This window comes from Phodopus roborovskii, unplaced genomic scaffold (genome assembly GCF_943737965.1).
Source record: "Phodopus roborovskii unplaced genomic scaffold, PHOROB, whole genome shotgun sequence".
NCBI lineage: Eukaryota > Metazoa > Chordata > Mammalia > Rodentia > Cricetidae > Phodopus > Phodopus roborovskii.
The window spans coordinates 68,265-76,797 of record NW_026126868.1 but is presented as its reverse complement, the minus strand read 5'-3'; positions in this window follow the sequence as shown (position 1 = coordinate 76,797).

The following is an 8,533-nucleotide window of genomic DNA, read 5'->3' as shown; positions in this document are numbered from 1 at the left end:
AGGTAATCTTGAATTTGGTAACCAGAAAAAGCTGTAGGCACACCTCCAGTGGTGTAGCTATGACTTCTTTAGGCGATTCAAATGCTGTCATTAAAAGTTTTAGGAGACAGTTATCTTGGGAGACTGTAATGTCCCTTGGTAAAACTTTCTCGAAGCTGTTCTCTGGTCCTTGGCCCATGATACCAGGATACAGAATGCAAGCAGGGTTGCCAGGCAACATTTATGAACCAACATTCTTTCACATTCTAGTGCCCCTCCCACATGCTAAAAGGAGTGTACCCACCGATAAACTAATGAGTTTCTCACAAAAACAATGCAGGGCTCTTTTTTTTGAGTTCTCCAGATTTACCAATGTCTCAAGCCACAACATGTCTATAGTGACATAAGCATGAAAACGAAAGCATCATTGTGCCATTCAAGTACAATGATGAGTATTTTAAACCTGTTTTCTATTCTTCAATTTTCTAATTTCTCGAATGGAAACAATATAATTAATCGCCTCTGCCATAATCCCTTTCTCTTTATTGAAAATAAAATATACTCCTCTTCATTCTCTTACCTTTAGAGGAGCTTGTTCCCATGGTTTCTCAGGGTTATTTAGATTTTCATTAGGCTGACGATTAAGGATTTTGAGCAGTGTGTTATGATTCTTTCAGTCATTTTGTATTCCTCAATTGACTGTTCTTGATTAAGTCCTGTACCCCACTTTATAACATGGTTATTTAGAGTTATTTATTGTTGGTGGTGTGTCAACTTAACTACCTGACAGAGTTCATTAGATGAGATTCCCTGATCAGAAGATTATTCAGTTATTCCACTTTTAAAATTGGTGGTCACTGTGTCCTTCAAGGTTCAGTTCTGTTGCAACCTCTCAGAAAATGATGATGCGAAAGAGTACAGTTTTTTTTTTTAAATCGTGTAATCATTCGATTGTTAAAAATCTACTATTACATAATCAGTAATCACTGTATAAGGCAGTGTCCCCCATTCTCTGGGCACAGCTTCTGGTACAAATCTCCTGCTGTGTCAATCCCACAGCAGCTAAATGACGGATTACACCATCATTACTTACACAATTAAATAAGTTAATAATTGGATAGTACTCCATAATTAACTTTCAGAAGATGGAACCAAACTCCAGTGATTGTCAAGGAAGTACTACTGAGATAATTAAATCATGCCACGTGATTAGCTCCCATGAAGGAATGGCCTTACTCAAGTCAAGAAGAACAACATCTTCATCGATTTAAATAATTAATATATAATGAAAAATGATTGAATAGTGACATGGTGGTGCATACTTAAATCACACATGGATTAGTCAGACTGATCTCTTCCTGGTATAATGATGTTTTTAAAATATTAAATTGAAAATTAATTAGTGTGCCTTTTATATTAACTCTGAAGAGATGGCACCAAAGTCCTAAACCTATCGCTGATATAAAGATCTCTTTACATAGCTAAATGGTGAAGTAATGAGATGATATTACGTCATCAACTACCTAAATCAGACTCCAAATGGGACTTATGGTCCATAATGTTACCTGTATTTTAAATACATAAATTAAATGATGTATTATTACTTAATTTCCTAGTTTACATGTTAAAGAAGTAAGTGTAGTATTAGATGATGTGATGGTCTGGTACAACGTTCTCCCCAAAGGAGGCTCAAAACTCCAGTGATCACTGAATACGTAATGACAGATTTTCATAATTAAATGAATAAACATCAAACAAGTGGATGGTGTTTTATGACTGAAGCCTAAATGATTGCTCAATACTGAAGAGACATTGAGTTCTTAATCATAGATTTGAACAAAAAATGAATGAATAAAGAGATAGTTTCTCATAATTCACCCCTAGAGAGATAACAAAATGATATCAACATTGATTTAAATAAAGAAAGGAAGACAGAAAGAAAGAAAGAATTCACAAGATACAATTTAACACCAACAGGGTGGATACAGACTCCAATCTCCTTGGAGTAGAAAAAGACAGATTTGAATAATAAAATAATCAGATAGTTAGATGGCCTGTCACACTTGAGTCACACATGGTGGTGCCAAACTTCAGGGATCACAGATTATATAATGAAATAATTTAATAATTACACCTTTAAATATGTAAGCCGTTGACATTTTTTTGTATCATCAATTCCTGGGCAGACTTGCCAGGTATGAAACTGTATGCTGTCATCACGCATTTTTAACATGCCATCAGTTAATCATCAGATAATCATACTGTCTTGCCTGATGAATTCTGTTGGCCTGACCTCATCACAAGCGCCGGAATGTCTGTTGTGGTGGGGCAGGACGTGAGATAGTGGGCCCAATCCTGGCGTAGCAGTAGTAGCCACAATGTTGATAACATCTGAAAAGATGGCTGCAGCAGGGGCATCAATACCATAGCTGAGAGAGAGATGTTCTTCTGTGTTCTGAGTCGTCATCCTTTTTCCAGGTCTCGGTGATGGTGCCGACCTCCTAGTGCCACTCCTTCTTCTCATGGTAGATCACAACAGATGTGAAGATGTGTAGGAAGAACAGGTAGTCAACAGCCAGACTACCATGCCGGCCTTGGTGAAGTCCATGTACTTCTCGACGGCACCATGCAACCTTCAGGACTCAATCACCCAGCATCCCTTGTACTCTGGAAGATGCATAGTTCATTCAGAAAATGCTCTGCTCATGTCTACAACTTTCCTAACCTTGTCCCTGACAGATTTTTGCACCCTAACCGTAATCGGTGATGGCACTGTCTGTCGTTTACATAATTTAAAGAATTAAATAAGTCACTAATAGCTAACTGTCACAATAAATAGGGGATGTAGCATTCTACTGGCAGGGAAGCACGGCCAGACTCCAGTCATGAAGGATGTCATCATCATCAATTGAGTCAATGAATCATACAATGTGAAGATATTGCACATTATCTCCACAAGAGGGAGATTTACAGGTCTCTTCATGGAATGGAGGATTGTTGTTTACATAACTATACAAATATTTATATTATCTTGGGGATTAACACAGATTGTCAATTTAAATTCATTAATTATGTAATTAGATGATCTGTGGCACCATATTCCAGGTGTCATGGATGATATAATCATTGTTTTATAAATTTAAATAATCAAATAATGAGTTCATGTAACATCACCCTAAGGTGGCTCCAAACCAGGCTCATGATCGATGCGGTCGTGATAAATTTAAATATTTTAACTACATAATTGATGATAAGATGGTCTATAATAATTGCCTCCCACATTGCGTCACCACAATCCACTGATCATGGATTATCTAATGTCCTATTTTAATAATCAAATAACCACATAATCAGAGGATGAAATGGTCTGCCATACTCCACACAATTGACTCTCAGTTGACTCCCACATGATTGTGGGAAACTCCCAGGTTCATCCCTTGTTTAATCGCAGAGCAGAGTAGTAACATGGTAAATGCAGAACTGTCATTGTGTATGCAGGGATTTTAGAAGATATCATATACTTAATGTTGGGCGGCTGCCTCAAAAGAGATGGACTGAAATCCAATCATCACAAAGTCTACTCTAACAAATGGATTATCACCATCCTTACGGAAGTCTCCAATGGCAAACTCACCATTTGATGAATAATTGTGAGTCTTATTATCTTTTGTTCCATAGTTTTACTTCTTAGAGGAGAGAGTATTCAAAACAGAAGACTTTGAATTGTTTCTCCATAGAGTACTTTCTCTGATGAGTAGGTAATCTTGAATTTGGTAACCAGTAAAAGCTGTAGGCACACTTCTAGAGGTGTGGCTGTGACTTGTTTAGGCGAATCAAATGCTGACATTAAAAGTTTTAGGAGATAGTTATCTTGGGAGACTGTAATGTCCCATGATAACACTTTCTCGATGATGTTCTCTGGTCCTTGGCCCATGATACCAGGATACAGAATGCAATCAGGGTTGCCAGTCAACATTTATGAACCCACATTCTGTTACATTCTAGTGCCCCTCCCACATGCTAAAAGGAGTATACCTACCGATGAACTAACCTTAGAGCCTCACTGAGTTTCTCACAAAAACAAGCAGGGCTCTTTCTTTTCAGTTCTACATATTTACCAGTCTCTCAAGCTACAACTTGCCTATAGTGACAAAAGCATGAAAACGAAAGCATTATTGTGCCATTCGTGTACAATGATGAGTATTTAAAAACTCTTTTCTATGCTTTAATTTCCTAATTTCTAGAACAGAAACAATACAATTAATCGCCTGTACCATAATCCTTTTTCCTTTTTTGAAAATAAAATAATCTCCTCTTCATTCTCTTACCTTTAGAGGAGCTTGATCCCATGGTATCTCAGAGTTGTTTAGATTTGCATTAGGCTGATGATTACGGATTTTGAGCAGTGTCTTATTTTTCTTTCAGTACTTTTGGATTCCTCAATTGACTGTTCTTTATTAAGCCATATACCCCACTTTATAATATGGTTATTTAGAATTATATATTGTTGGTTGTGTGTCATGTTATCCGCCTGACAGTGTTCATTAGATGAGATTCCCTGATCAGGAGATTATTCAGTTATTCCATTTTTTAAAATCGGTTGTCACTGCGTACTTCAAGGGTCAGTTCTGTTGCAACCTGTCAGAAACTGATGATGCCAAACAGTACAGTTTTTTAAAAATCGTGTAATCATTCGATTGTTAAAATCTACTATTATGTAATCAGTAATCACTGTATAAGGCAGTGTCCCCCATTCTCTGGGCAATGCTTCTGGTACCGATCTCCTGCTGTGTCAATCCCACAGCAGCCAAATGACGGATGACACCATCATTACTTATGCAATCAAATAAGTTAATAATTGGATAGTCCTCCATATTTAACTTTCAAAAGATGGAACCAAACTCCAGTGATTGTCAAGGAAGTAGTACTTAGATAATTAAATAATGCCATGTGATTAACTTCCATGGAGGTTTGGCCCGACGCCAGTCTAGAAGAACAACATCTTCATCGATTTAAAAAATTAATATATAATGAAAAATAATTGAAAAATGACATCGTGGTGCATACCTAAATCCCACCTGGAGTAGTCAGACTGATCTCTTCCTGGAATAATGATGTTTTTAAAAAATTAAATTGATAATGAATTAGTGGGCCTTTTATAATAACACTGACGAGAAGGCACCAAAGTCCTAAACCTATCGCTGATGTAAAGATCTATTTACATAGCTAAATGATGAAGTAATGAGATGATATTGCATCATGAACTCCCAAAATCTGACTCCAAAAGGGACTTATGATCCATAACATTACCTGTATTTTAAATACGTAAATTAAATGATGAGTTATTATTTAATTTTATAGTTTAAAATTTAAAGAAGTAAGTGTAGCATTGTCTGGTATAAAGGTGTCCCCAAAGGAGGTTCAAAAATCCAGTGATCACAGAATACATAATGACTGATTGTTATGATGAAATGAATAAACATGAAACAAGTGGATGGTGTTTTATGCCTGAAGCCTAAATGACTGCTCAATCCTGAAGAGACATTGAGTTCTTAATCATAGATTTGAACCAAAAATGAATGAATAAAGAGATAATTTCTCATAATTCACCCGTAGAGAGATAACAAAATGATATGAACTTTGATTTAAATAAAGAAAGGAAGACAGAAAGAAAGAAAGAATTCACAAGATACAATTTAACATCAACAGGGTGGATACAGTCTCCACTCTCCCTGGAGTAGAAAAAGACAGATTTGAATAATGAAATAATCAGATAGTTAGATTGTCTGTCACACTTGAGTCACACAAGGTGGCGCCAAATTTCAGGGATCACAGAGTATGTAATGAAAGATTTTAATAATTACACCTTTAAATATGTAAGCCGTTGACCTTTTTTTGTATCATCAATTCCTGGGCAGACTTGACAGGTATGAAACTGTATGCTGTCATCACGCATTTTTAACATGCCATCAGTTAATCATCAGATAATCATACTGTCTTGCCTGATGAATTCTGTTGTCCTGACATCATCACAAGCGCCTGAATCTCTGTTGTGGTGTGGCATGACGTGAGATAGTGGGCCCAATCCTGGCATAGCAGTAATAGCCACAATGTTGATAACAGCTGAAAAGATGGCTGCAGCAGGGGCATCAACAGCATAGCTGAGAGATGTTCTTCTGTGTTCTGAGTCGTCATCAATTTGACAGGTCTCGGTGATGGTGCCGACCTCCTAGTGCCACTCCTTCTTCTCATGGTAGATCACAACCGATGTGAAGATGTGGAGGAAGAGCAGGTAGTCAACAGCCAGACCACCGTGTCGGCCTTGGTGAAGTCCTTGTACTTCTCAGAGGGCACCATGCCACCTTCTGGACTCAATCACCCAGCATCCCTCGTACTCTGGTAGATGCATAGATCATTCAGAAAATGCTCTGCCCGTGTCTACAACTTTCCTAACCTTGTCCCTGACAGATTTTTGCACCCTAACCGTAATCAGTGATGGCACTGTCTGTCGTTTACATAATTTAAAGAATTAAATAAGTCAGTAAAAGCTAACTGTAACAATAAATAGGGGATGTAGCATTTTACTGGCAGGGAAGCATGGCCAGACTCCAGTCATGAAGGATATCATCATCATCAATTGACTCAATGAATCGTAAAATGTGATGACATTGCACATTAACTCCACAAGAGGGAGCGTTAGAGGTCTCTTCATGGAATGGATGATTGCTATTTACATAACTATACACATATTTACATTATCTTGGGGATTAAAACAGAATGTCAATTTAAAGTCATTAATTATGTAATTAGATGATCTGTGGCACCAGATTCCAGATGTAACAGAGGACATAACCATTGTTTTATATAATTGAATAATCAAATAATGAGTTCATGTAACATTATCCAGTTCCCTAAGGTGGCTCCAAACCAGGCTCATGAACGATGCTGTCATGATAAATTTAAATATTTTAAGTACATAATTGATATGAAGATGGTCTATAATAATTGCCTCCCACATCGCGTCACCACAATCCAATGATCATGGATTATCCAATGTCCTATTTTAATAATCAAATAACAACATAATCAGAGGATGAAATGGTCTACCATACTCCACACAATTGACTCTCAGTTGACTCCCACATGATTGTGGGAAACTCCCAGGTTCATCACTTATTTAATCGCAGAACAGAGTAGTAAAATGTTTAAATGCTGAACTGTCATTGTGTATGCAGGTTTTTTAGAAGATATCACATATTTAATGTTGGGCGGCTGCCTCAAAAAAGATGGACTGAAATCCAATCATCACAAAGTCTACTCTAACAAATGGATTATCACCATCCTGAAGGAAGTTAACAATGGCAAACTCACCTTTTGATGAATAATTGTGAGTCTTATTATCTTTTGTTCCATAGTTTTACTTCTTTGGAGAGAGAGTATTCATAAACAGAAGACTTTGAATTGTTCCTCCACAGACTACATTCTCTGATGATTACGTAATCTTGAATTTGGTAACCAGTAAAAGCTGTAGGCACACCTCCAGAGGTGTGGCTATGACTTGCTTAGGCGAATCAAATGTTGTCATTAAAGTTTTAGGAGATAGTTACCTTGGGAGACTGTAATGCCCCATGTTAACCCATTCTCAAAGCTTCTCTCTGGTCCTTGGCCCATAATACCAGGATACAGAATGCAAGCAGATTTGCCAGGCAACCTTTATGATCCAACATTCTGTCACATTCTAGTGGCCCTCCCACATGCTTAAAGGAGTATACCCACCGATGAGCTAACCTTACAGCCTCACTAAGTTTCTCACAAAAACAAAGCAGGGCATTTTCTTTTGAGTTCTACATATTTACCAGTCTCTCAAGCTACAACATGCCTATAGTGATATAAGTATGAAAATGAAAGCATCATTGTGCCATTCAAGTACAATGATGAGTATTTTGAACCTGTTTTCTACGCTGAAAATGCTTGGACATCAACTGGCCTGCTGAACGCTTGTTCCCCACACAGTCCCCTGCAGAGCATACAGGCTGCCACACAGTGCACTGCAGAGCATGCTGGCTCCCTAGGTAATCCAGAGATGTAACAGTAGCTGCAGTTCATCACCAATGCTCAGCAGTGCATTGGTATCCTGCCACAATTACTAATGGTCCAGAAAAGGGTCAAACTCTACACATCAAAGTGCAGGTCCTATGAACACAGATTCCCCTTTGTATCATCACTCTAACACTGAAAATGCTAAGTTGAGCAGATGTTAGGTCAGGGAATATGTATCAAAATTACAACTTGATTATTTTCTTTCATTACCTATTTGTACCCTGGGCATCAATAACTGCGTGGACATAGAGTTAGGGAATCATTTCTTGAAGACCCAGAGAATGCCACTGTTCCTTGCATTTTAGGTTTTCTCAGTAGCCAGTTTGCATGGCTGTTGTTTTAAAAACTCCTTCCCAGGATCAAACTATACTGGGGCACACAGCTACTTCCCCAAATGTACCTTATGTCTACATTTGAAATCACAGACTCACCCTTGACTCCAAACTCCTCTTTA